This window comes from Clytia hemisphaerica, unplaced genomic scaffold, assembly GCF_902728285.1.
Source record: "Clytia hemisphaerica strain Z4C2 unplaced genomic scaffold, Clytia hemisphaerica genome assembly, whole genome shotgun sequence".
Classification (NCBI taxonomy): Eukaryota; Metazoa; Cnidaria; class Hydrozoa; order Leptothecata; family Clytiidae; genus Clytia; species Clytia hemisphaerica.
In genome coordinates, this window is record NW_027104101.1 from 4,558,912 (window position 1) to 4,584,768 (window position 25,857).

Genomic DNA, 25,857 nt, shown 5'->3' on the forward strand with positions numbered 1-25,857 from the left:
AGGGCTTCATTTTTCCATTACCGATTATTAAAGATCTTTTACAATCGTCATTGAGTTGATCTTGATCAAATTAGTTATGACGAGGAGAATACTGTAGATGACGGATGAATAATCAGAATAATATGGGCGAGAGCCGAGAGGAGAAACACGAGATTTATATTTCTCCGCCCGAGTTTCCTCTACTCACGCCCCCACGGAAGGCAAAGGAAAAAGGGGACTGGAAATGAATCCCATAAATTAAATTCGAAGCGGGAATTTTTTAGAAAATACGAAAGTTTTTTTATATCGCACGTGGTAGAGAAACAGACGAAAAAGTCCAGAAGTGGAAGTGGCAATCAAAATAACGAAACCATGAATATGATGCATATCATGAATGCATGAATAATAACATATTAACTTTGATTATCTTTATGCAAAGATGGAAGCAAGGTATCATCATCATTTAATCATTTTATGAATAAGTTGGAAGAGCTGTTTTTTTTTACATTTTAAAATTAGTTTTAATGCATTAGACACAAAAGGCAGGCAGCTGATAACATCAAAAAAAGTGAAATAAGTGAAAATTGAGGGACAAATATTGAGTACTTATTTTGAAATCCATATAATAGTTTAGAGAGTCAGAAAAATTTACTTGGCGTGTTTAAAAATCTTTACCAGACGTGTCTGAAAATAATTTATGAATTTGACTATTCCATTTTTAAACCATACAGCACAGGGGGGTATTGACGAACTTTTCCAGGGGGTCCAAGCTTTGATTTTCCAAGGGGGTTATTGAAGGCTTCCAGGGGGTTCTCTTCGGTGGCCCATCATATATGCAAACATATATATTAAAATATACAGTACAAGTTCGAAGTACACAAACGAAAATTACAAACACTATCAACTAAAATGCAAACACTGACAACTAAAATGCAAACACTAACAGTGTGAAGCTGGAACTACGATTTTTGAGGATTACAATTTAACCAGCTTTTTAGCGATTTTTGCCTCGCTAACCCAAATCTTGCAACCTCTTTACCTTATGGAAGATTGAAATTAGAGTTTTTCAGCGTTCCGAAAAAAATGCATGCATAGCAGAAATTTTTTCATCTTCACAGGATTGATTCTCAACAACGAAATACATCTTCTGGTCTTTGGGTTTGTTTCTGACGAAAAACCGAAACCTACCCACAGAGAGAGAGAGAATATCAAAACAAATGGGATGTCAAAGAAAATCAGTACCAAAATGATTTTAAGGAACAACACTATCAGCATGACAACAGGGAGTATGGATCTCAAGAAACCCATCAAAGGAATAACCAGAATACAAACAAAGAAATGGATTTTTTAGCTATTTTTCAAAAATTCAAAAAAGACTTAATGCTGGAGATCGATCAGAAAATATCCACACTGATGGACAAACAAGTGAGGAAGGAAATACCACTACAATACCAGTATCCTCAACGAATGATGTCCCCTCAGAACACCAACTGGGGAATAAACCCGTCAATGATCAACCCGTCTCGCTAAATTCATTTTCAATTTTAAACGTTCAAGGACTTAAACCACAAACAGTTCAATCAACAGTACCATATATCAAAGACAAGTTGATTGAGAATAACTTTTTATTTATGATTTTAACAGAAACTTGGCTCAAAGACCATAATGATGCTGAGTTACACATAGAAGGCTATGAAATATTTCGGTCCGACAGAAAAAGACCAAAGTCACGATTTGGAAGATGTAGTGGTGGTGTCGCTATATACATGAGAGAAGATATTTCATCACACTTCAAACAGACCGTTACACACTCAAATGGCGTTATCGAAGTCATCTGTCTGAGTTCGAATACATTGGATATCCAAATATGGGGAATATACCGACAGCCAGATGACTCATCAAACGGAAATCCATCTAAGAATGAACAATTCAAACCAGTTATAGAGTTAATTAAATCAGAACTAGACAAAACTGAAGGAAAAACACCAGACATCTTCATAGCGGGTGATTTTAACCTGCCACACGCAAATTGGGACAGCAAGTGCTCAAACCCTGGGGCATCTACAGAGGAACAAAGAATGACTAGTGAAATATTCACTCTTATGAATGACCATAATCTGATTCAACACATTAGAGGAGCCACACACAAAGCAGGAAATACACTGGATTTAATGCTCACAAATAACCCTCTACTAATACACAGCTATGAATCAGCCCCATCACCAGATTACATATCCCATCACTCAATGATCAATGTTAAAATTCACTTTGATTTACACTCAAGTTTCCAAAAGGAGGATCCCTTTGTTGTGCGTAATGTATTTGATGAGTACAATTTTCATTCAAAAACAATAAACTGGGTATCAATCAAGGAAAAAATGAAGGATAAATTGTGGACAGACCTTCATGATCAACCGACAGCTGACCAATTGTCAACAATCACAGACTGGATCATAGACATAATTAAGGAATATGTACCAAAACGAAAACCAAACACTAAAAAATTTCAGAAGATACCACGCGAGCGAAAGATTTTATTCAGAAAAAGAAAAAACATTTTTAGAAAATTTCCAAACCCAATGAAAATGCAAAATCCAAACAAAATTAATAGACATTGAAACTAAACTAAAGCTATCCTACGAATCAGAGAAGAAAAGCCAGGAAAGGAAGGCAACAGAATCACTAAAAAACAATCCTAAATTTTTTTATGCATATGCAAAAAAGCATAGTAAATCAAAATCCAAAGTTGGACCACTGCGTGACAAAAATAATTCTTTGATATATGATGCTGACCGTATTGCTAATATACTCCAAGACCAATACACATCGGTTTTCAGTGTACCATCGGAAAATGACGTCACTCATCCAACAATATGTCCAAACGTGCTAAAAGACATAGACTTTGACAAAAAAGACTTCATTGAAGCAATCTCAACATTGTCACCAAACTCTGCTCCAGGTCCTGATGGATTTCCTGCGATTTTGCTGAAAAATTGCAAAGAAGAACTTGCTAAGCCACTCGCAATATTCTGGAGGAACTGTCTGAACCATGGAGTAACAGAGGAGATTCACAAAAGAAATCATATCACACCAATATCAAAGGGTGGAGATCAAGGAGAGCCATCTAACTACAGGCCAGTATCACTTACGTCCCATCTCACCAAGGTGTTTGAAAAAATAGTTCGAAAGAAGATAGTCGAATTTATCAACAACAATGACTTGTTCAACCCAACACAGCATGGTTTCCGGGAAGGGCGATCATGCCTTAGTCAATTACTCAGCCACTATGACAGTATCCTATCAAAACTAGAAGAAGGATTGGATGTAGATGTTGTATATCTCGATTTTTCAAAAGCATTTGATAAAGTCGACCACAGGATACTGCTATCAAACTGAAATCTATTGGAATAACAGACAAACTACTTAAATGGATTAAGTCATTTCTTCAAGACAGAAACCAAGTAGTATTTGTAGACGGTCACAAGTCGTACCAGGCAAAAATTCAATCAGGAGTACCTCAAGGATCGGTTCTTGGGCCATTATTCTTCATCATCATGATATCAGACATTGATGAAGGGACAACCAAAGCAGAACTTGCAAGTTTTGCTGATGACACACGAGTAAAGAAAGGAATCCAAAACATCATTGACCAGTTTCACCTACAAAACGACCTTAACAATGTTTATCAATGGTCGACCATAAACAAAATGATGTTAAATGGAAAAAAGTTCGAGCATCTCCATTATGGAAACGGACCAGCCACCAGTTATTTCACAGGTGAAGGAAAGATAATCCAAACCAAATCTTCAACAAGGGATCTTGGTGTTACCATGTCAGACGATGGGAAATTCAACCAACATATTCTAACCATTGTAGAAAAAGTACAGCTACTCATTGGTTGGATTCTGAGAACATTCAGCTCAAGAGAACATGATGTCATGCTCACTCTTTGAAAGTCTTTAGTCATACCACACATCGACAACTGTTCTCAACTATGGTCACCCAATGAAGTTAATCTGATCCAGCAGATCGAAGATCTCCAAAAATCATTCACAAGGAGGATTAAAAACCTACACAACCAAAACTATTGGGAAAGACTACAAACATTAAAACTGTTTTCACTGCAGAGAAGGCGTGAAAGATATATTATCATATACACTTGGTGTATTATTGAGAAGCTTGTCCCAAATCCTGGGACAATCACGTTCTATGCCAATCCCAGACAAGGAAGAAAATGTCACATACCACTAGTGAAAAGGGGGCCCTGGCAAAAAGTCATATACTCAAGTTTTAAAGTCCAAGGACCAAGGCTTTTCAACTCGCTGCCAAAACGTCTAAGGGATCTCACTGGGTGCAAGAAATTGAAATTCAAAACTGAGCTGGATAAATATCTTTTTACAGTTCCCGACGAGCCACTCGTGACTGGCTACACTATGATGAGACGAGCTGAAACAAACAGCATCATCAATATGAAAATTTACATCGGTCCTCACAGGATGGATGCGTAAAGATATTACGAAACAAGCTCAAGGTAACTCAAGGTAACTGACGTTTTTCACTTTCCTTTTCCCCTTGAGCGGGCAAGAAAAAAATGATTAGTTCACGTTCTTGCGCGGGCAAATAAAGATGAGGTGCCAATCTTGCACTGAGGGTGCTACTTAGTTTCCGCCCTATTTTGCGCCCACAATAGAATGGTCCGAATACGGGGGTATTCCAAATGATAAACAATGTCGTTCTGTAAGTATTTATTTTCTGAGAGATACAAATAGTATATTGATTATTATTATATACCTTATTTATTTAAGTATTTTTGAGCGCAAATTTAAATACATAGTTAAATAAAAAGCAAATAATGCAGTTCTCTTTTTTCCTTAAACCCCCGGAAAAAGTTTTTTTGTCAACTTAGCTGTTTTACAAATCTCGGAAAAGAACTCCCATAGGAATTCCAATACACTGTCCGATTGGTTAATTTTGGGACGGCTTCAAGAAAGTCATAATGGCAGATAATTTTGAAAGTTATGTAATGGGCTTTTCCAGAAAAAATTCGTTCATAGGGGGTGGAGGATATATTATTTTTTCTGTGATCTACCCCTGGACATTTCGATTTTTCACCCCCTGGACAGGTGTTTTACCCCTGGACAAGCATCAAGTTGACCCCCTGGACACAAATATTTACCCCTGGAAATCGCAGATTCACCCCATGGACATGGTAGTTTTTCAGGGTTTTTTCAATACCCCTGGACAATATATCCTCCACCCCCCATGAATGGTTTTTTTCTGGAAGAGCCCAATGTAGGAAATGTGTGTAATTTATCGATGTTGATGGCTTGTTGATTTGAGAAAAAAGATGACAGGTATAGCTTTTTCTAATCCTGGAATATCGAGGTTCCAGCTGCACTGACTAATAACTTAAAATTACAAACACTAACAACTAAAATGCAAACACTAACAACTAAAATGCAAACACTATCAACTAAAATGCAAACACTATCAACTAAAATGCAAACACTATCAACTAAAATGCAAACACTAACAACTAAAATGCTAACACTAACAACTTTAAAGCAAACATTAACAACTTAAAATTACAAACACTAACAACTAAAATGCAAACACTTTCAACTAAAATGCAAACAATAATAGCTTAAAAATGCAAACACTAACAAATTAAAAAATTGCAAACATAAACGAAAACTTCGAAAAATATGAGACAGGATAAGGGTACATTTCCTTGTATATTGCGTGTAATAATGACTTGCGGTTTTAGTCTACGCATGCGCATTATATGGGCTCTTCGTGGAACTTACACTGTATGACAAGGCAGCCAGTTTGACCGGCTGAAAACGCTGTACGGCCCGGCAATCGTATTTACAGGGACGTCCTGCAGTACACCTTTCGTGGCCCGTAGCCTGGTGACCAGCATGGCTCTGAATGGGGTTCTAGGTCCCCCCAACAAATTTAGGTCCCCCCTAAGTTTTAGGTTCCCCCTTTTTTCAGTAAGGTTCAGGTCCCAGTTGAAATCTAAAGGTTCAGGTCCCTGCAAAAAGAACTTTCAAGGTTCAGGTCCCTGCAAAAAGAACTTTCAAGGTTCAGGTCCCAGCAAAGAAAAATAATTTGGCACCAAATTATTTCGATTTCAATATATTATATATTTTTATCGAATCGCTTCGCAACAATGGAATGTCTTCTTTTTGTGGTGTGTGTACCATCCCCTCTCGTACGCAGATATAAATAAAACGGTAGAACATTTAAAAACAGAACATTACAATCAAACAAAAAGATATTTTTACAATTTCTTAATTATTTTAATTAGCCCCCAGAACTTTAGTGCAGCCCTTCAGGTCCCCCCACTTTTTTAGGCCCCCCCCTGATTTTAAAAAATGAGACAGCTCCCACCCACTTTTAGGCCAATTTTAGATTTACACCCCCCCCCCCAAATGAGTGGGGGGGGCGGAGCCATGACCGGTGACGGTGGAACAATGAAATTTGGCATGCTTTCCCCCTTGTGAGACCCACCCAGTCTGGCGCTAGGGGAGGGGGTCATTTATGGTCCTCCGCATCTACACCCAACAAAAACATCAAAACCTGGATAAAAAATGTAAAAGGTGACCCTGACCCGATTCGAACTGGGGATCCCTAGTGCGTGAACCCAACGCCTTATATCACTGGGCCAACTTCCAACTGTGCGCTGGCAAAATTTCTGAGGGATGTCATTCTTTCGCTAGCTTGACTTGGCCCATAGCTCAATAGGGACCCTTCAAAGTATTTTATAAACTTGGCTGAAGGTGTACGTCAGCACCAAGTGGTTCACGAGTTGTCAGTGTAGGCCTAACTCTTCACACAAAAATTACGGGAAACGCATGTTTGGGCTTTGTACCCTACAGTATGCTGCACTCAAGCACTTAAGCCAAAGTCCCGCAAAGGCGGGACAAAAATCTGTTTTTTGAAGTTTGCAAAAAAACGCCACATATAAGATCTTTAAAATTCAGTATGTGAATAGAGCAATAAAAAAACAACTTTTCTATTTTTCCTTTTTTTTTGCAAAAGTTCTTGGAATGAAAATAAAGGGATAATGATAATTGAATATTATCCATTGATGATCCGCGGCACTATCGTAAAGCTAGAATCGCTTCGCATACTCTTCGCTTGAGAAAATGATTGACAGATTGAAGTTTTTCATCCGCGCAGGAGTTTGCGGAGCTCAATCCTCGGACTGCGCTAAAAATGGTAGACTGAGCGCTGATAGATAATTTCGATGGAAGTTGTTGGAATGTTTACAAGGCTCTTGAAAGAAAATCGTTTATTTTATTGTCAATGATGACAGTGCGGTTATTGATTTTGTTAGATCTGACAAATTGATGTTTGTAAGTGCACTTTATAGTTTTGATTCCCATTGAAGAATCATATTCTGGTTTTCATGTTATTAGATGCTGGTTTAGAGCTTTAGGCCTACAGTGGTTGTAGAAACGTCTAAAGGTGCAAAAGTAAAGACCACCACCCAAAAGCATAGCATAGCATTACTTGAAGAAAAACCTCCACCTCCACTCCACGCCACCGGGAGTTCCCAGGCGGTTCCCTATCCAAGTACTATGCCAGCCTGACGATGCTTAACTTCTGTGATCTGATGAGAATGGGTGCTTTCATCCTGGTATGGACGTGGAGCATGCCTGGAGTGCTTTTTCTGGCTATTTATACCTTGCTCAAGGCCGACTAAGCAGTCAGGCGAGATTCTCCGTTCAGTTTCCTCGAACTGTACAATAGCGATAAAAATAATAATAACATTCAAGTTGATAGTGTTTGTATTTTAAGTTTTAATAGTTTTTGACAAGCTTTCGACTGGTATAAATTGTTTTTCGTTTTGATGACGTTGAAGTTTGACATTTTTATCGGGTTAAAAGGTCATGATTGACCAAATTCACATGTCGAATTTAAGTCATAACTTTTGAAGTCTAAATTTTTACCTATTGAGACTGATGTGAATTGGAATATACATAAAAAAAGGTGTCAAAAAGTATATATCATTACTATGTGCTGAAATCAAATTTTCATTTTTGGTGTTTCAGTTGACAAATTACTACCGGACGTGTCCGTTAAAAAAATTTTCGGATGCCGAGTAAAATTTTTAGTATCAGTAGATATAAGGGAACAAGAAAAACCAACTCGGCATTTGTCCAAAAGTCTTCTTTCCATCACCTTTATGCTGATATACTGTGATATACAACCATTGCTATTAGCTCTTGTAGCTCTGGTTGTCCAATGACGCTCAAAAAGATCTCTCAGTAGCTCTCAGATCAATAGTCTGAGGTTGGTCAATGATTCCATCTAAACAGACTTATCGTCAATACAGGCAAGACATAACAGAAGTGATATGTTTTGTAAAGTTTGGTGCAATTCAAGAAATTGGACACTTTTGAACTCATTTCAATCAAAATCCAGACAGAAAAGCTCACAGTTATCATCACTTCGTTGTACAAACTTCCTAGCTCGAACACCTACTCGAAACTACCAACATTGTTGTAATGAAATCAAAGACTTGAATAACACCTCAAAAATTTTCCTCATTGGTTTGGTGGAGACTTGAATGTCCCAGACATAGATTGGAATAATAATGCCATTCCTTGTAAACCAATACACCAAAAATATCAATATCAATGTGAGTTTCCTTGACACTTGATGAACAACTAGTTCCAACGCGTGAGAAAAACATTCCACCAAACAGACCAATATTCGTCAACAGGATTCTGTGACTATGACACTTCTGTCCCTCTTGATATTGTGTACTATCCTATTCATTCCCAATCTAACAAACACAAAATTTTCATATTGAATGGCAAATATTGGGTCCATTTGAGATCGAATCTGTACTGAAATTGCTGAATTCACCATCACATTTATGACAAAAAATCCCCAGAATGTAATATTGGAGGCACTCAAAGCTGTCATTGAAAATGCCATACTATGTTCCTTCAAAGTATACATCAACTCGATATTTTCAACCATGGATAACACAGAAATGCAAACAACTATCTCGGCAAAAGAAAAGTGACTTGGAAAATAGACTTGTTAAAAGATTATCAAAGTCTGCCAATTGGGAGCGCTTCAAACGACTAACAAAGGAATCTAGGAAAACTTATCAGCATTTAACAGCTTTGGCGAGAACTGTGTCAGCCCAGAGAGGGAGTAAAAAATCCTGTAAGAAACTTTTTTCATTTATAAAATCTTGCAGATGTGAAAATGATGGTGTACAACCCCTAAGTGGCAATGGCTGCCTACATATTGACAACAACAAAAAAGCTAACATAGTCAACAAACAATTTTCAATAGTGATTCCTGATGGCCATAAACTACCCTTACAAGGACCAGCAAACACGCCCATGACAGAAATCACTATCACGAAACCTGGTGTGAGAAAACTAAGTGAGTGACCTAAACCCAAACAAAGCTGCTGAAGCGGATGGTGTTTCATCAAGGTTTCGTACAGAATTTTCAGACCAAATATCAGTTGGCCTCACTCTAGTAATGCAAGCTTCAATGAACCAATCCTCTATACCAGAGGACTGGAGATATGCACTAAGTTGCTCCTGTAACGGTATTTAAAAACAACAAATCAAAAGTCTGTAACTACAGAACAATAAACCTCTGTCTGTTGTAAAACAATGGAGTGCGTCATACACAGCAATGTTTTGCCCCATTTTGATAGCACCAATGTCCTTGCAGATAGCCAACAATGGCTCAGGGAGGATTGTTCATGGTGAGAAGGGGATGTCACTATGGAATGATGGATAACACTCTTGATTGGTTAAAGAACTACTTAACGGAACCCAAACTGTTGTGATCAACAATGAAAATTCTGCAAAAGTATCTGTCATTTTCGGTGTACCTCATGGTGCAGTTAGTTCTTGGCCTGCTTCTCTTCCTAGTGTATATTAATGACCTTTCAGGTCTTGTCACATGAACAATACTGTTTGCCAGTGATACCTTGATCTACAGAAACATTGATACATTAGACGACACCTGATTGCTCCAAGACGACTTAGTATATGTAATCACATGATAACTAGTGCAATTCGAGAATAAATCACGAGTGCAATTTTCGAATTGTACGAGTTATTATGTGATTACGAGCCAATCGCACAATTTTTTTCACTACTTTTTCCCCGTCAGGAAAGTAAATTACAGTACCCTAAAAGTTTTACATTTTTCTCTTCTCTTTATATGTTTTTCTTTTATTGTTTGCTTAAAGATTTTCTTTCTCACAAAATGAATTTCGAATGCAAAACGTTCGATAAAAAAATGTGAGAAAAAACATTAAAATCAATTTTGTAAACATTGGCGCATTATTGAAGAGTGTGATTAATCATTAATTGCTCTCTACAGGATGCAATTAACGATTAATTGCTAATTGCTCTCTTTGAAGGCGCGCCAAAGAAGAAAAAATAACTCATCGTGCGATTAAACCAACTAATTGCATGGGAATATAACTGGTTCATGGAATTCGACCAAAGCTCTTAGTATCACCAACAAACTATCATTATCATAACACACCATGAATAACTAAGTCCTCGAAAGTACAGTCGATTCAGCCAAATATCTTGGTGCTCACATTCAAAAGAAACTCTCGTAGAACACTCCTGTTGACCACACTGTAAAGAAAGCAAACCAAACAAGGTTTGAGAGATGCTTATTACATAATTATTATTGCTTATATCCTAACATAAATTACATACAGTAAACATTCGAAGTTTTTATAAACATTCGAATTTTTATTAAACATTCAAATTTTTTACTTAAACATTCGAATTTTTTATTAAAACATTCGATTTGCTTTGCAATGGCTTCACAAAAAAATAACGTAGCTATAGTACAAAATAGCTTACACTTTTTTCATAGGCTCGAGGTAATGCTTAGCATAGTGTTTAATTTTTCCCCATATCTGAGCCTAGATATGCTTACAAGTGCAATGCTTATAAAGAAACATGTAGCAACACACCTTTTTAAAGTATTGTGAAAAAATACAACGATGCAGAATATAGAATATTGCAATGCTGTTAACTATACAGATGCAGTTTTCTGAGCTTACTATGTGAATTGAAATATATACCATATATTTATGATTGAAAACATGAAGTCAGGAAAAAGTCCAGGACCAGACGGTATCCTACCAGAAACCATCAAGTATGGAGGCAATGCTTTGAAAAACTACCTTCTAACTTTCTTCAACCTATTCTGGATTACAGAACTTCTACCGTCAGACCTCGTTAACCCAAACATCACGATTCTGTTTAAGAAAGGAGACCGTAGTCAATGTGGGAATTATCGAGGGATCTCGCTTCTAAGTGTCGTCGGAAAGTTTCTTGCCGATATGATTTTGCAAAGACTGATTTCTCTTGCACGTAGAGTTTACCCTGATTCACAACAAGGCTATCGTGAAGGTCGTGGTACGATCGATGGAATTTTCACAGTGAGGCAAATTATGGAGAAAAGTAGGGAACAACATCGAGATTTATACATTGCTTTTATAGACTTCACCAAGGCTTTTGACACGGTCAATCGTCAATTGCTTTTTTCAATCTTGGGAAAGATCGGTTGTCCACCTGGGTTGATAAAGCTCATCAAACTCCTATATACTGATGTCAAAGCTCGTTTAATCGTCGATGGTAAGTTATCGAAACTGTTTGAATACAACAGCGATGTGAAACAGGGTTGCAAGCTTGCCCCAACCCTGTTTGGTATATATGCAGCAGTTCTTCTCCTTGTTGCTTTCAAAGATGTCACAACACCGACGTTCAATCCTGATAAGATTTCGCACCGATGGAAAATTCTTTGACTTAAGGCGTTTGAAGGCCAAAACCAAAGTAATGTATGAATTTATTCGTGAGGCTCAATATGCAGATGACATCGCAGTGCTAAGCGACTCGGCCGAAGGTCTACAGGAACTACTCGATGCTTACAATGCTGCATCAAAACGTTTTGGATTAAAGATCAATGCAGGCAAAACTGAAGTTCTATGTATGGGTCCAGAAGCAATCTTCTACGTCGATGAAGTCCCCTTACAAAATGTCGATCGTTTCAAGTACCTTGGCAGTTTTGTCACCAAAGATTGTAAACTTCAAGTCGAACTCACTTCACGCATCCAAGCAACATCCAGTGCTTTTGGTAGGCTTAGACACAGAGTCTTTGACAACCACAATTTGACAATCTCGACTAAAATCGCAGTGTATAAGCAATGCTTACTACCAATTCTTCTGTACGGGAGTGAGACTTGGACTCTTTACTCTTATGAAATTCGACAACTCCGTACCTTCCAACAACGTCACCTCCGTTCCATAATGAAAATCAAATGGGATGATTATGTAAGTAACGAACAGGTATTGATCAGAGCTCATGTTGAAGATATTTAAGTTTTACTGGCAAAAAGTCGTTTGAGATGGCTTGGTCACGTTGGGAGAATGCAAAATGTTAGAACAGCAAAAACGATTTTGTTTGGAGAGCTTGAACATGGTTCACGTTCTATTGGACGACCAAAATTGAGATACAAAGACAACTGTAAACAACTCTTAAAGAAAATCGATTTACTCGATTGGACTGTTATTGCAATGGATCGCCCATTATGGCGGTCAAAGATTCAAGCTGATTGTGAAAGTTTAAATGCTCTGAGATTGGAACGATATCAAAAGAAGAAAGACAGAAGAAAAAGATAGAATATTTAATTTATTTATTAAATCCATAATCATGTATTATTACTAATTTATGCTCGTTCACGAGTTAAGGCTTATTATTATTATATTATTATTATATTTATGATGATAAATAAATTTGTATGTTTGAGCTTTAATAGACCAGCCGAGGCTGGAAGGTCAGCCAATAGAGCTTAGCTAGATAGCTTTAATAAGTGGGTTAACAGATGTAAGAGATGCACTGAAACAGAGTAGACTAAATATGTTGAATAATGTACAAAATGTGAAACATTTGATAACTTGATTTAAAATTATGTAAAACAAGCCTGAAAGCTCCTCCAACCCCCCCCCCCCCACGAGAAGCTCAAAGTATACTTCTCTTTAGTATTGTCCATATAGTACGTACGCAAAGATTTTCCAAATATTAGACACCCCCTCCCCCCTTGTACGCAGAGAACAATAGAAATGACTTTGTTTAAACAATAGATGTACGCTTTTGCTGAACCCCCTCCCGGGGGGGGGGGTACTACCCTTGTCGACCGACGGGGGTGCTCCGCCGAGGTTCGAAAAATGGACCCTACGTGGGACTCGAAATTTGCGAAAAAGTGACCCTGAATGGGACTGAAATTCCAAAATTTTCTACTTTTTCCCCAAATTCTCCAAAAATAGGCACCCTACGAGGGACTGATTTTTCTATTTTCGTGTTTTGGCGACCCTACCAGGGACTCGTGGAGGTTAAAAAAGGTACCCTGACCAGCGGAGCATCCCCGTAACCCATTTTACCCTAGTACCCCCCCCCCGGGACCCCCTCTCCCCCTTCACTGTGTACGTACTATATGGATGGCCAGTCTGGGTAAATAAATTTTGTCGTCAAGTTACACAACATGCACACAACCATCTTGAAGACTTTGCTGGTCGCAAATGATAATCGAAAGCAAAACTTGAAATTCACAACTATGCGGGGAAGCTCATTTTCCCCCGTTTTGCTTTAAACTCGCTTTTGATTGGTCTATGAATTTGGGCGATTGATTTACCGCCTTGGCGGAATAAACAGACAACCATAATAAATAAATTCAACAGGGCAGCGGTGTAGCAATTAATTTCAACTGGGATTCCTCTCTTCTGTGCCAAGCACTGGCAGTGTTTTTTAAACTTTAAAACAATGTTAAATGAAGACCAGATTGATCTGTTTGTTATGGCTGTGCAAGTTGTGACGAGAGTGTGTACAGCATGTTGTGTAACTTGACGGCAGCCCGCTTTCGGCAAGTCTGATAAGAGATATCTATAAACTGTTATCGCCATTCATTCCATTCCATCATTCAGTCAAAATGTGCGCCAAGTTTAGAAAAGGTTAGAAAAACACAATCTGCATCCGGAACTGCGTGAAAAATAGTTTGATCAATTTCAATAAGAGCTGTATATATTAATACTAATATAAATGATCAAATTCCAAAGACCATTTGTCATAATCTTGCAAGTCCAATAATAGGAGATGTGATGTCATCATTTGGTTCCCGTCATCTGATTTACGGTTACGAGCTGGAGAGTCGGAAAGCTTTTCCGCTGCTTTGCTGGATTTCCACTGTCGACCTCTGCACGCTCTGTGTTTAAAAGTTTTCAAATCGAAGTAGAGAGCCGCATGCTAATGGAGAGTAAACCGAAAACACCAATTTATCCACGGTTTCTCAATTTTAAATTTGGATCAGTCCACACGAACTCCCTTTCAACAAGATGTATAGCTGCTTCTTAACAGAAAAATAATTTCGACTGACCGAACGACTCCCACTTTTTAAAGTAGAAATGACGGGAACCAAACAGTTTTTTGCGATTCGCCTTTATCACAAACACGTCCAAGTCCAAAAAAGCACGATTCCATCCAGTCTTTATATCAAATTTTTACAGTAGCTGTACTTTTGTAAACTTTATCAAATCCCAATAACATTATAACACCATCAATTCCCCTAGAGGCAAACAAGAAAAATATATGTTTTTATTGCAAAAACTATTAAAAAGCAGCATAATAAAAAGTATATATCAGAAAATTCAACATAAACAAAACTTGAGCAAACGGCTTTAAACCTTCAAAGGATATAGAAAAAGAATCCCCTTGATGAAAATCATTTGTTTGGTTTGCCGAGTTAAAAAAATAAATGACAGAAATTGAAGCTTGCAACAGATTTACACTGGAAATACTTTGGTACAACACTGACTTATCATATCTGACTATCACTTGATGCTTGAGCCGCCATCTTGAAACTACATTATGATCTGTAAAAACAACGCACGCTAAAAGTACCCAAAAAGTTAACCCGATCGGAAGAAAGTTTAGAAATCAAAGTGAGATCGGAAAATCGGATTTTTTTTTTGCCGTCTTATGGAAGAAGAACCGAATTTTACCTATTTGAATGCTCAGCTTAGGCTGACCAATAAATGATTGGGCTATGCAAGAAAAAAAAAATAGTATATCGGGCTTGTAAGATTTTGATGGTGCTTCATTCATCTTGTCACCCAAGCACCAAGCTTCAATTTTACAAAACCTATGTTCGACCAATCTTAGAATATGGATCTATTGTATGGGATCCACACTCAGCTTCGAAGATAAACTGGAAATGGTCCAACACTAGCAGCATGCTTCATCTCCATCTTAATCTCCCCCACAGCAAAGTAGAAGCAAAGTAGATCAAAAGTTATACAAGGGTGGTTGAAAACATCCCCCGGATAATAGGACCCCCCCCCAAAAAAGCCTGATAATAATAATAGGGTTAATTCTTTTACAGGATTTACGCTACAGAGTCAAAGACAAATAGAATTCAAAAGTTCTTTGTGGCTATATTCATTGTGGAATCCCCTGTACCTGTCGATCAATAATAAATATCAATGAAGAAGACAAGAAAGTTGAAACTATTGTTGCCTCTAAATGCAGGATCAAATATGGAATCATCATCAAAAGGTACACGTTTTTTTTTAAGAAACACACTTTTAAGAAACATGAAGCTCAGAATGCCTAAAAGCTAAGAAACGTTTAAGAAACATGCTGAGGCTGGGAATGAGAAAATAACATTTTTAAATCGGTTCTTTTTAAAAACTTTCCAATCAAAACAAATGTTGGCTGATTATGTCAAAAAGTTTAGAAACATGTAAGAAACATTTAAGGCTTAAAAGGCTGATTTCTTAATAAACATTAACGATTGAGGCTGCTTGCAGCTGCTTGGTAAAACTACAATTGGTGACGAAATACTTGGCACAAAAAGGAAATCCACCGGGGTGTTTTGAAACCACAATCGATTTGCAAGTGCTCTAAAGTAGGTTGGAAGGGTAGAGTTTTAACTCTGAGTTTAAACGCTAGACTTAAAACTTAGGACCTTAGGATGTGAGGATCCAAAAGTTCAAAAATGGTCCAGTAGGGCTTGAAATATAGCATAGCAACCAATAAATCCCTCCCAGATCGAAATAATCGTTGAAATTAAGTTGAAGGCCTTAAATTGACATTCTCGCTCGAACTTCAATTTTCGAAAAATGGTAAATTTGCCAAAAGTGCCAATATGTTATGGCACCGATTGTAGTTACCAAGTTTCACCACAACGGTTTTTAGCAAAATGGTATACTCTCGGGTACCTAATTGCCGGGGGGGTTGGAATAAGCGGGGGGGTTGGAAAAAATCTCAAAACTTAATAAGCGGGGGGGTTGGAATAAAAATGTCCTGGGTGGAATTTTTTTGAAAAGGAGGCAAATACAGCAGAATTGGGACAAAAAAGGGAACCTTCAAAAATATTTTCCCAAAAATTAATAAGCGGGGGGGTTGGAATAAGAATGTCCTGGGTGGAAAATTTTCGAAAAATTAATTAGCGGGGGGGGGGGACGGCTATTAGGTACCCGAGAGTACTTCGAATAAACGCCCCAAGTGTTGATTAATTATTTTTTTTGGATTTTAGGAATTTTTTTTTGCATTTATTCGAGGGGGCGTTTATTCGAAGTAAGTTTTGTTGAGTTCTTTGAATTTTCAAAAAATGAATTCTTTTACATTGGGGAAAAAATATTGAGATCAAATTTTGATGAGTCAATCAGATCATTGTCATAAATAAAATTGCCAGGATATTTCAGCATAATTGAAAATTATTATTGTTTGCGAGCGTTTTGCACTTTTGTATTTTAAATTAATATCAGTCTTTAGGGAGCAAATATTAATGAGTAGGGGACCATTCAAAAAGTACGTACGCTCAAAATCGGTGAAAACTGACCACCCCCTCCCCCCTTGTACGCTCTCGTACGCTTTGGCATTACCACCCCCCCTTCGCGTACGTACGCTTTTGAAATGACCCCCCCCCTCGAAAAAAAATGTAGGTCATATTAAAAGGTCTGTACAAAGGTAAATTAGAGGATTTTGAAAAAAATTAACTAAGTTCAACTTCTGTGTGTGTTTGTTGATGATATAAACAGAAGATCTAACCAAACTTTAATTGAAATTTTGTTTTGTTAAAAATGTCAAAGTGTACGTACCTTTCTACTTGACCTCCTTCGTACGCTTTCGTACGCTTTTGGTGGTACCCCCCCTCCCCCTCAGAGCGTACGTACATTTTGAATGGTCCCTAAAGTGGTTTGAATTTATAATTATTCTAATGAAAACGAGGCCCGCGATGGTTTTGATGTTTAGAATTGAGGCTCGAAATCTTCGAGTTAGAAAACTTCGAGCTAACAATTTTCGAGTTAGAAATTTTAGAGTTAGCTAAAGACAAAAGTGCAAATTATGACGTCACTCGACTCTAACTCGATTTTTCATTTTCAAAAAAGGATTTTCGAGTTAGGATTAACTCGAATTTTATTTGATTCGATAAAACATTTTCGAGTTAGCTAACTTTAATTTCTTTTTCACAAAACCTTTATTCGAGTTACTGTAGCTAACTCGGAATTTATTTTTCGTTCACAAGTTTTCGAGTTAGCTATCTTGGATTTTTTTGTATGGTAGTAGAAAAATCCAAAAAAATTCGAAAAAGAAGTAGGCGGAAGGAAGTTTGCTTGTTTTTCTTCCTCCTTTCTTCTTGTTTAATATGGAGTGGAGATTTTGTAAAAGATGAGAAATTAGATTTATTGAATTTAAGTGCCTTAATGTATCTTCTATGTGCACCAAAATTTTGCATCGTAAAAGTACATTGTGATGCTTGAATTTTGACTTGCATGAGTGTATGATTTTTTTACCACACTGGGTGTTCTTTGCTTATACTTTGGCTCCAGAAAATTGTTTTGTCAGTTCTGCAGATATTGCAGATTATTTCAACGATTTCAAGGTATGTTAGTTATGTATATACAATACATTTGAGAGTTATATTGAATAATTCTAACATTACTTCTTTATGATTCTACAAATTCAAAAGTGAGTGCTGTTGTTCCTTTGTAAGATGTTAAAACAAACCAATAACTTTCCTTCAGCTTTGGCATTTCACTTTTCGATACTGCGTGGCCTTTTGTGTATATCTTTTTCAGGCCTTAGCTTCAATTCCTTTGAAGTGATTAGAGTGTTTTTTTGTTTTTTTTCCTTTTGTTTATATTTGTATTTTGGAGCTTCGACGACCGTAGAGCTAAGAATTCGAATTTCCAAACTAACACTCGAATTTCGAATAAAGATATTCGAATTTTGTTAACTTTTTCTAAAAAAAAATCCAAAGATACCTTAAGGGAAGAAATTTTGGCGGATTTGGCGGATTTGACTGAAATCCCCCAAATTAAGTTCCCGACAAAATTTATTTTTTCCGCCATCCGCCAAATTAAATTCCCGCCAAATTAAACATTTTGAAAATATGATCTCTTTTAAGGTGCCTTTGCTTTTTTTTCGCTGTTTTGACGCCATCTTAAAGTTAAATTTTTAAACGACCGCTAAATTAAGTTTTTTCGTCCATCCGCCAAAGTAAATTCCCTCTGAAAAAACTTTTTTGGCCATCCGCCAAATTAAATTCCCGCCAAAATTTCTTCCTTTAAGGTAGCAAACTGAAAAACTTGTGAACGAAAAATAAATTCCGAGTTAGCTAACTCGAGAAAAGGTTTTGTTAAAAAGAAATTCGAGTTAGCTAACTCGAAAAGCTTTTTTTGAAAAATAAAATTCGAGTTGATTATAACTCGAAAATACTTTTTGAAAATAAAAAATCGAGTTAGAGTCGAGTGACGTCATAATTTGCACTTTTATGACGTCATAATTTAGCTAACTCGAAAATTCCTAACTCGAAAATCGCTAACTCGAAGTTTTCTGACTCGAAGATTCCGGGCCTCTATAGAATTGCACCAGGGAAAAGTTTTTTAAATAAAAAATTCAGTCCCATTTATTAAAGTAATTTTGAGCCTGAAAATCTTGGGGACTCGACAATACAATCTCTATTTTTTTCTCCTAATGTTTTCTATTTTATTTTCAAATTCTAAATTGTTTTTCCCTTAATGTTAGAATATCGTTATAGAAATTAGAAAGAAACCATGAATATTCAATACAATGATTTGATATTATTATATATTCAGACTCATTAGTAGAAATGATTCTATTTCCATTTCTAAATGTTCATTTGTACATACCCCCAAAGTAATTTGCGTTATCAAGATTTTAGCGTGTTGCGTGATATGACGAAACAAATCGAGGCTAAATACGTGATTCGAGTATGATGAATCCATTTTTGCCAAATTTTCGTATTCGTTATGAGATCAAAAAATATATGGCGTGATAAGGGGTTCCGATGCGGTGGCTCATAAGCAGGTCGAAGTTTCAAAAATTAAAAATCAAAATTGTCCTGATGCAGATATGGGTACTAGGTTTTCCAACTGACTTCTGGAGTACACTCTTTTCTTATAAGCAACATTGATTCGGCTTAAAAAATTACAGTTTTTTTTGTAATCTGCCGCCGCCGGCGAAAATCTTTGGTCTAAGAAAGCTAAAACAGTAACCCTAAAAAGGTCAGCCTTTTACAAAAGCTGCACAAGTTTTTTTGCATTTCAGCTTGTAGTTATGCTTATTTTTTACCGAGTTTGAGCCTAAGTATGCTTATAAACGTTGTGCTTGCAAAAAAAAAGAGTGTAGTTAAATTGTTCGACATTTATGCTGAGAGATGATAAGTTATGAGACCCCTTTGGAGACTGACTTAAAGCTATTTTGTAATATAAATTCTAGGCTTATCAAAGTTCACATTATGTTAAGTTAACCTATATCTGTTAATACAAAAATGTTTCGAACATCGGGAGGCTTCATAACGACTTTCTTGTAAAAAATGTACTTAAGTTTTACGGGTATGTCTCACCCTTAAATGTGCCTTTTTGACCCAATTTTCCGAAAATCAGGCGGCACTCCACCCGTCATTCGGCAAACCTTTTATAGCACCCCCTCCCCTGGTACACGTTTTTTATAAGAGCATCCAAAGTTTTTGAAGCCTACAGATGTGCTTAACTGTATGAGTTTTAAAGCCTAAAATATTCTTTAAACATATTCTTATTTTTAACATATTCTTATTTTTAGCATTTTCTTATTTTTAACATTTTCCGAGTATTTTTGTCCATTTTTCTAAGAAATCGGGTGTTTTAGAGTCTACAAAGCCTTTAAATGTTCTTAACTTGTTCTCAATATTTTGTCCATCAACTTTGTATGTTCTTATATAGATTGTTTTTATAAAAAACGTGTATTGAGTTTTTTCTTCAATATAAAGTTGAATTAAAATCACATGAAAGACCGACGAAGAACTTATCAAATCACTAAAACAAATTTATTTTTCAAATTCTTTATTTCAAAATAACTTTGAAAATAGCGATAAATGATATGCCTTGGTAATGGATTGATAAATATTTGATATATTCAGCCATTGACAAAAATTATATCAAAATCTTATTAAAAAAGGAATACCTCAGCGATTGATTCATCTGATAAATCTGTCTTTTTTTCTGTCATTTGATATATTATTCATTGACTTTAAAGGATTTTAGAATTCTAAATTCTTTCACCATTCAGGGGGTAAATTGTCACTAAATGATTACAACTTCGACCCCCTGCATTGAAAAACTATTCAACTATTTTTAGATCTTTCAACACAACATTTTCCTTTTCAGTGAGATATTATTTTGTCTTTCTGTCAATTTATTTCTTTTTTCGGTGGTGAAATCTTTTTCTTTATTTTAAAGTTAATTTTTTTGTTGGCTACGGAAAAATGTATGTATTTTTATTATAGTATTCCCTGTTATAATTTCTGGTCCTTGAGTTACTTTTGCTTTGGTATAGAGATTCGTTTATTAATTTGAGTTGGAGTCAAAATCAATAGAGAAGTTACTTGAAGGATGCTTTATGCACCAACTTTGCCAGGGTTTACACATAATGAGTAAAAATCAGCGACAAACCCTTAATCAATTCACAGATTTCTGAAAGTCGGAAAATTAATTGTTTTAGGCAGGTTTCTTACTTGAGAACTTTCGAAACTCTCCCGAATATAATAAGTATAGATGGGCTGAGCAAAAGAGATGGTCTTCTGAGGAAAAAAAACTTTAGAGATTTTTGAATAGTCTAGCAAGCTAGACGACTAATTCAGACATAGTAGAAATAAAGCAAAAAGTAATTTAGGAAACAATTTTAGTTTATACAAACTAAATCCCGTAATAATAATCGTTATAACGCCTATACTACTGTATTACACGCATCATAAACGACTCGAGTCTAATTTTCTACCATCTTCATTCACGCTCACAATGGTAATGATTGGTATTATATTTTTGTTTGACAGGAAATTTATCTGATGGACGCAAGGTGAAAAAGAATAATGAAGCTCAAGAAACAATTATCACCAAAGGTAGTGAGTTCTTGACGGGTTGGTCTTAAAAAGCAAAGTAACTAATAGACCATATCGGCTTTACCGAATTCTCCCCGAATGATTACCCATGATGCATTGCGCAAAAAAATTCACGGAAGATAACCCAAACCCTAACAATGCATCATGGGTAATCATTCGGGGAGAATTCAGAAAGCCGATATCGTCTATTTGGTTAGGTTGTGTGGTAGCCATGTATATTTCACGGACGAGAGTAAAAAAATAAAAACTTTTTAGATGATGATCCCTATTGAAGCCAGGGGTAAAACTTCGCGGAAACAAAATTTCGCGGTGCGAGAAATACTCATAGGGGTTTATTAGGATTTTCATTAAAAATTGCATTGATAATTTTCGCGGTAGACACCCAAAAACGCGAAAATTAGCTCCGCGAATTTAGTTTCTTTAAAGTAGAGGTTTTTCATGCTTTCTTAAGTAACATGATTTTTGCCATTATAGAAGCAAACGTTCGAATTTGTAGTGGCGATCACTGACCTTTATATACTCTGGACCAAGTTTCTCAACCCTGGCCAAGCAAAATTTTTGATCGAAGTACCCTAATGGCGGCACTACGCAATAGCGGTGTAAATGCATCGAAAGCGCTAGGTCAACTTTCCTTTCAATACTATTGATGATGTAGCGCCGTTAGACGTTCATTTTTAACACTGCAATGGCTTCTTCTCGGGTACCAATTCTAAAAAAACTCTGATCAAAGATGGCGGATATAGCTCGGTCCGGGGAAATATAAAGGTCAGTGGTTGCGATCCATTTTACGCAAATCGAATGTTTGGTGGAATTATATAACTTAGCCACACATGAAAACCTTCAGTATATGAATTATTAGCGAATTTATGTAGCTGAAGCGATTTGGAAAACCCCGCAGTTCTGACCTGCAAAATCGAGGACGGTAAAAGTGCTGATTTACTGTCGTTCTCAGTTGGTCATTATATAGTCAAATTAGAACCTTACCGTCTCCCGTCGCTGAAAAAACACAAATACCTTATTGGGGAAAACTTTGCCGGGGAAAAATATTTGTCACTTGCTGGTAGTTGGTAAACGCATTAAGACCGGGGAAAATTTTCGTCACTTGGCCAAAATTTCGTCACTTTTCCCCGACGAAGTTTTCCCCGATAAGGTTCATAAACTCGGTATTTATCTATTCCAGGTGATTTGTTTTGTGTTGGCGATTTCACTGTGCCAGTTACAACACTCCAAGGCTACACTAGCTAAATTCAGGGAATGTAAGTTTCATTTTTGGTGTAAAAATCATTTTTAAAGGTTTTCGATATCGTTTGCTTACTCATCAATTTTAATTCACACGCTTTTTCACATCAGATTGAAACCAATTTGGAGCAAGATTGGTCAAAAAGAGGAAAAGAAAAGCATCTTTTGCTTTAAATAAGCATAAAATAATAGGCAGATCCTGATTTGAAACACGTGCACTTATGTAAAAACAAAACCATTTTTAAATGTGTAAAGTTATTTCCAACTGATTGTGTTTTTCAATTCTGCTTGACCCGGGGGGGGGGGGGGTGTTAAGCAGTTAGTATAAGACTAATAACTGCTTTTCTGCTTTTTCGCAAGAAGTAGTAACACCACAACCCTTTGTTCACTTAGTACATGTACTAACTGTATTTCGGGTCAAATTTACATTTACACCACCCAGCACCACCCTTGAAAATGGCTTTTTGACTATCATAAAAGCAATTAACTCGGATAAAAGAAAATCTAATATCTTAAATGTTTTAATTTTCCATCTTTCAATAGGAAATTATAACATTTTTAAATATTTTAGAATATTGACTTTCTATGGCAACCGACAAATCGTTTTTAAGATTAAAAAACTTTTCAAAAATTTGAAAAAAAATTCAACTTCCTTTTTTTGTAAAATACAATGTTTCTTTGAAGATTTTTATAAGATTTAGGCTTTACTTCGTCTATATAACGCGCGAAATTAAAGGAAGTTCGAATCGACTTTTTGATAAAGAATTGGCGAAAATCATACTATCATAGTGTGTAGAAGGTCTGATTCCCCCATTTATATTTCACCCCCCCCCTTATATGCATCCCCCCTATTTAAAAAAATTTTCGAACCTAACTACAATGGTGGTTCACAAACTGTTTAATACCAAAAAATTCAAATTTATATGGTAAGAAAGGGTATAAAATGGCGCCGCAGACGAAAAATTTGACATTTACATTGCTATTTTGTTGGACTATACCTAATTCTTTGACCAATTAAAGATACAGTATAATACATATTTTTACCAAAAAGTTGTTATCCCCCTAAAAACTCAACCCCCCATTTTACTTGGAAAATCTCTTATCTCTCCCCCTTATAAAGCCTTTCTGGAAAAGTTGGATCTTCCCTTAAGGTCCCCCCTTGGTTAACACTATGACTACGCGAAAATATTTATTTGAATTAAAGTTTACTTTTTCATTGATATAGAAAGGAGGTGCGCTTCTTATGACCAAGCATAAATAGCTATTTCTTGCCGGAGAAGAGCAAATTGTTCTTTCTTTTGTTTATAAAAATACTTTTTAATCATCACAGGAAAAAGTCATTAGTTCCCACGGGTGGGGAAGTCAAATTAAAAGGGTGGCGTGGGACCCTGCAATGTTTTACTCTGGTGGGAAGTGCCAAATACCACTCTATAAAATCCCACGTTGAAAAAACAAATTCCAGCGGTTTAAAACTAAATTAACATGCAAGAGGTGGTTGCTCTCGACATTGTGCTGAGAATAGTGAAAATGAAAATCACACGCCTAAAATTTAAACTTCACACCCAGCTTATCAAAAGGTCAAATCGAAAATCACACGCCGAAATTTCAATTCCCCACCTAGCTATTACCAATTATTTGATAAATTGTTAAATGTATTCGATCATTCGTTCTGTCATGTACTTGTCCTACTTTGAGAATCCCGGCACTTTGTCACAACGACGTGGTACCGATTCCACTGAGCCCTTGCGACACAAGTCCATTGCGAACGAACGAGGCCGCCCTTGCGGGACGTCTCACCTTTAGCGTTTTGTGTTACACACTGATCGAATACACCCTTATCACGTTAATGATTTGCATACAATCTGAACAGTTTTGACCCAATTTTCACTTGTGGTTTTTTTTCACGCATGCGTAGTACAAGTATGGGAAATTTCCCACCCTATATATTGTACTTTCCCACCCTATTAATTGTACTTTCGCACCCTATTAATTGTACTTTCCCACCCTATTAAATTTGACTTTCCCACCCTATTAATTCAACTTTCCCACCCGTGGGAACTAATGATTTTTTCCTTTGTCTGTCTTGACCTTCTGCGTTTTTAGACTTTAGTAGTGTAAGTTTTCGTCGACTATAGTTGCTAAGTGTTTATTTGAAATTCAGACCTAAGATTATGTATCAAATATACTTTTAAGGAAACTCAGCAGTGTGATATTAGTAATACCGATATATCGATTTATCGGCGATCCAAAAGATATCTGCAATCTGATTGGTTAAAAAGAGTACAATATATCTTGTATTTTACATGTAAAAATATAAATTGACGAAAAGATGTTGTTGCATTGTAGCGTTAGAAGCAATTTAACGTCACTTTGCTACAAAAGTGTCCTCCAACACAAAAAGTGCATTTTTTGGGTCACCGATAAACCAGTTATCAGAAATTTGCTCGTACAATATGGAAATATTTCACTCGTTCCGGATTTTCCATATATTTTCCTCGCCTAAAGGCTCGGAAAATATTGTACGGAAAAATCTCGGAACTCGTAAAATATTTCTCATATTGTACTTGCAACTGTCCGATAACTATTACGTATCAAAATATTTCAGATAAAGTCCAGGGTGTGAGATCAGAAATCCTAAAGATTTAAATTTATGTACCCGTAATTATATTGCAGGAAAATTCCAATGGAGGAAATTACGTTTCACACTCGCGTGATGTACTTTTTGTAGTTAGAAGTGTTTATTTCCATATAACACGTCTAAACTTCATAGACTATGATATCTTTTGGAAAAAGTCTGCATTGTGATTTTGCGAATCCTAGGGCTTAAAAAATTCCACTTCACAGCTTGAGAAAATTTACCCGGAACAAATAATTTTACAATTTTCCAGCGCTGGAAATGGGGTTTTCCTACCCGTGGGATCTGGTGACTTTTTCCTGTGCATATTGTAATCGATATGTTAAATGATGTCCTTTAAAGTAGGTATCCAATTATTTCTTTTCAGTGGATTGCTCAAAGATATATGAGAAGCAAGTAGTTGGAACCTATTTTGAAAACGATGCTGACCTCACAGCGTACTTACTAGGCACTACTATTGCTTACTCTAGTCCTGAATTTACACCCTTTGGAAAAAACGTAAAAAATGGTAAGTATTTTTTAACTTCTA

General features: G+C 36.4%; 1 long non-coding RNA gene and 1 pseudogene across 2 annotated transcripts; one reads left to right on the top strand and one right to left on the bottom strand.

Moving 5' to 3' along the window:
* The first annotated feature begins 278 nt into the window (after positions 1-278).
* On the top strand, positions 279-25,857 carry LOC136812930 (uncharacterized). 2 transcript variants are annotated; one of them, XR_010847426.1, is made up of 5 exons: positions 279-429; positions 15,434-15,606; positions 21,389-21,454; positions 22,635-22,710; positions 25,696-25,857. It is a non-coding gene; the product is annotated as an uncharacterized lncRNA (long non-coding RNA). The 2 variants fall into 2 exon arrangements; XR_010847425.1 differs by lacking the exons at positions 279-429; positions 15,434-15,606 and adding an exon at positions 20,737-20,823 and having other exon boundaries at positions 25,696-25,856.
* Positions 7,523-7,641, bottom strand: LOC136813178 (5S ribosomal RNA; annotated as a pseudogene).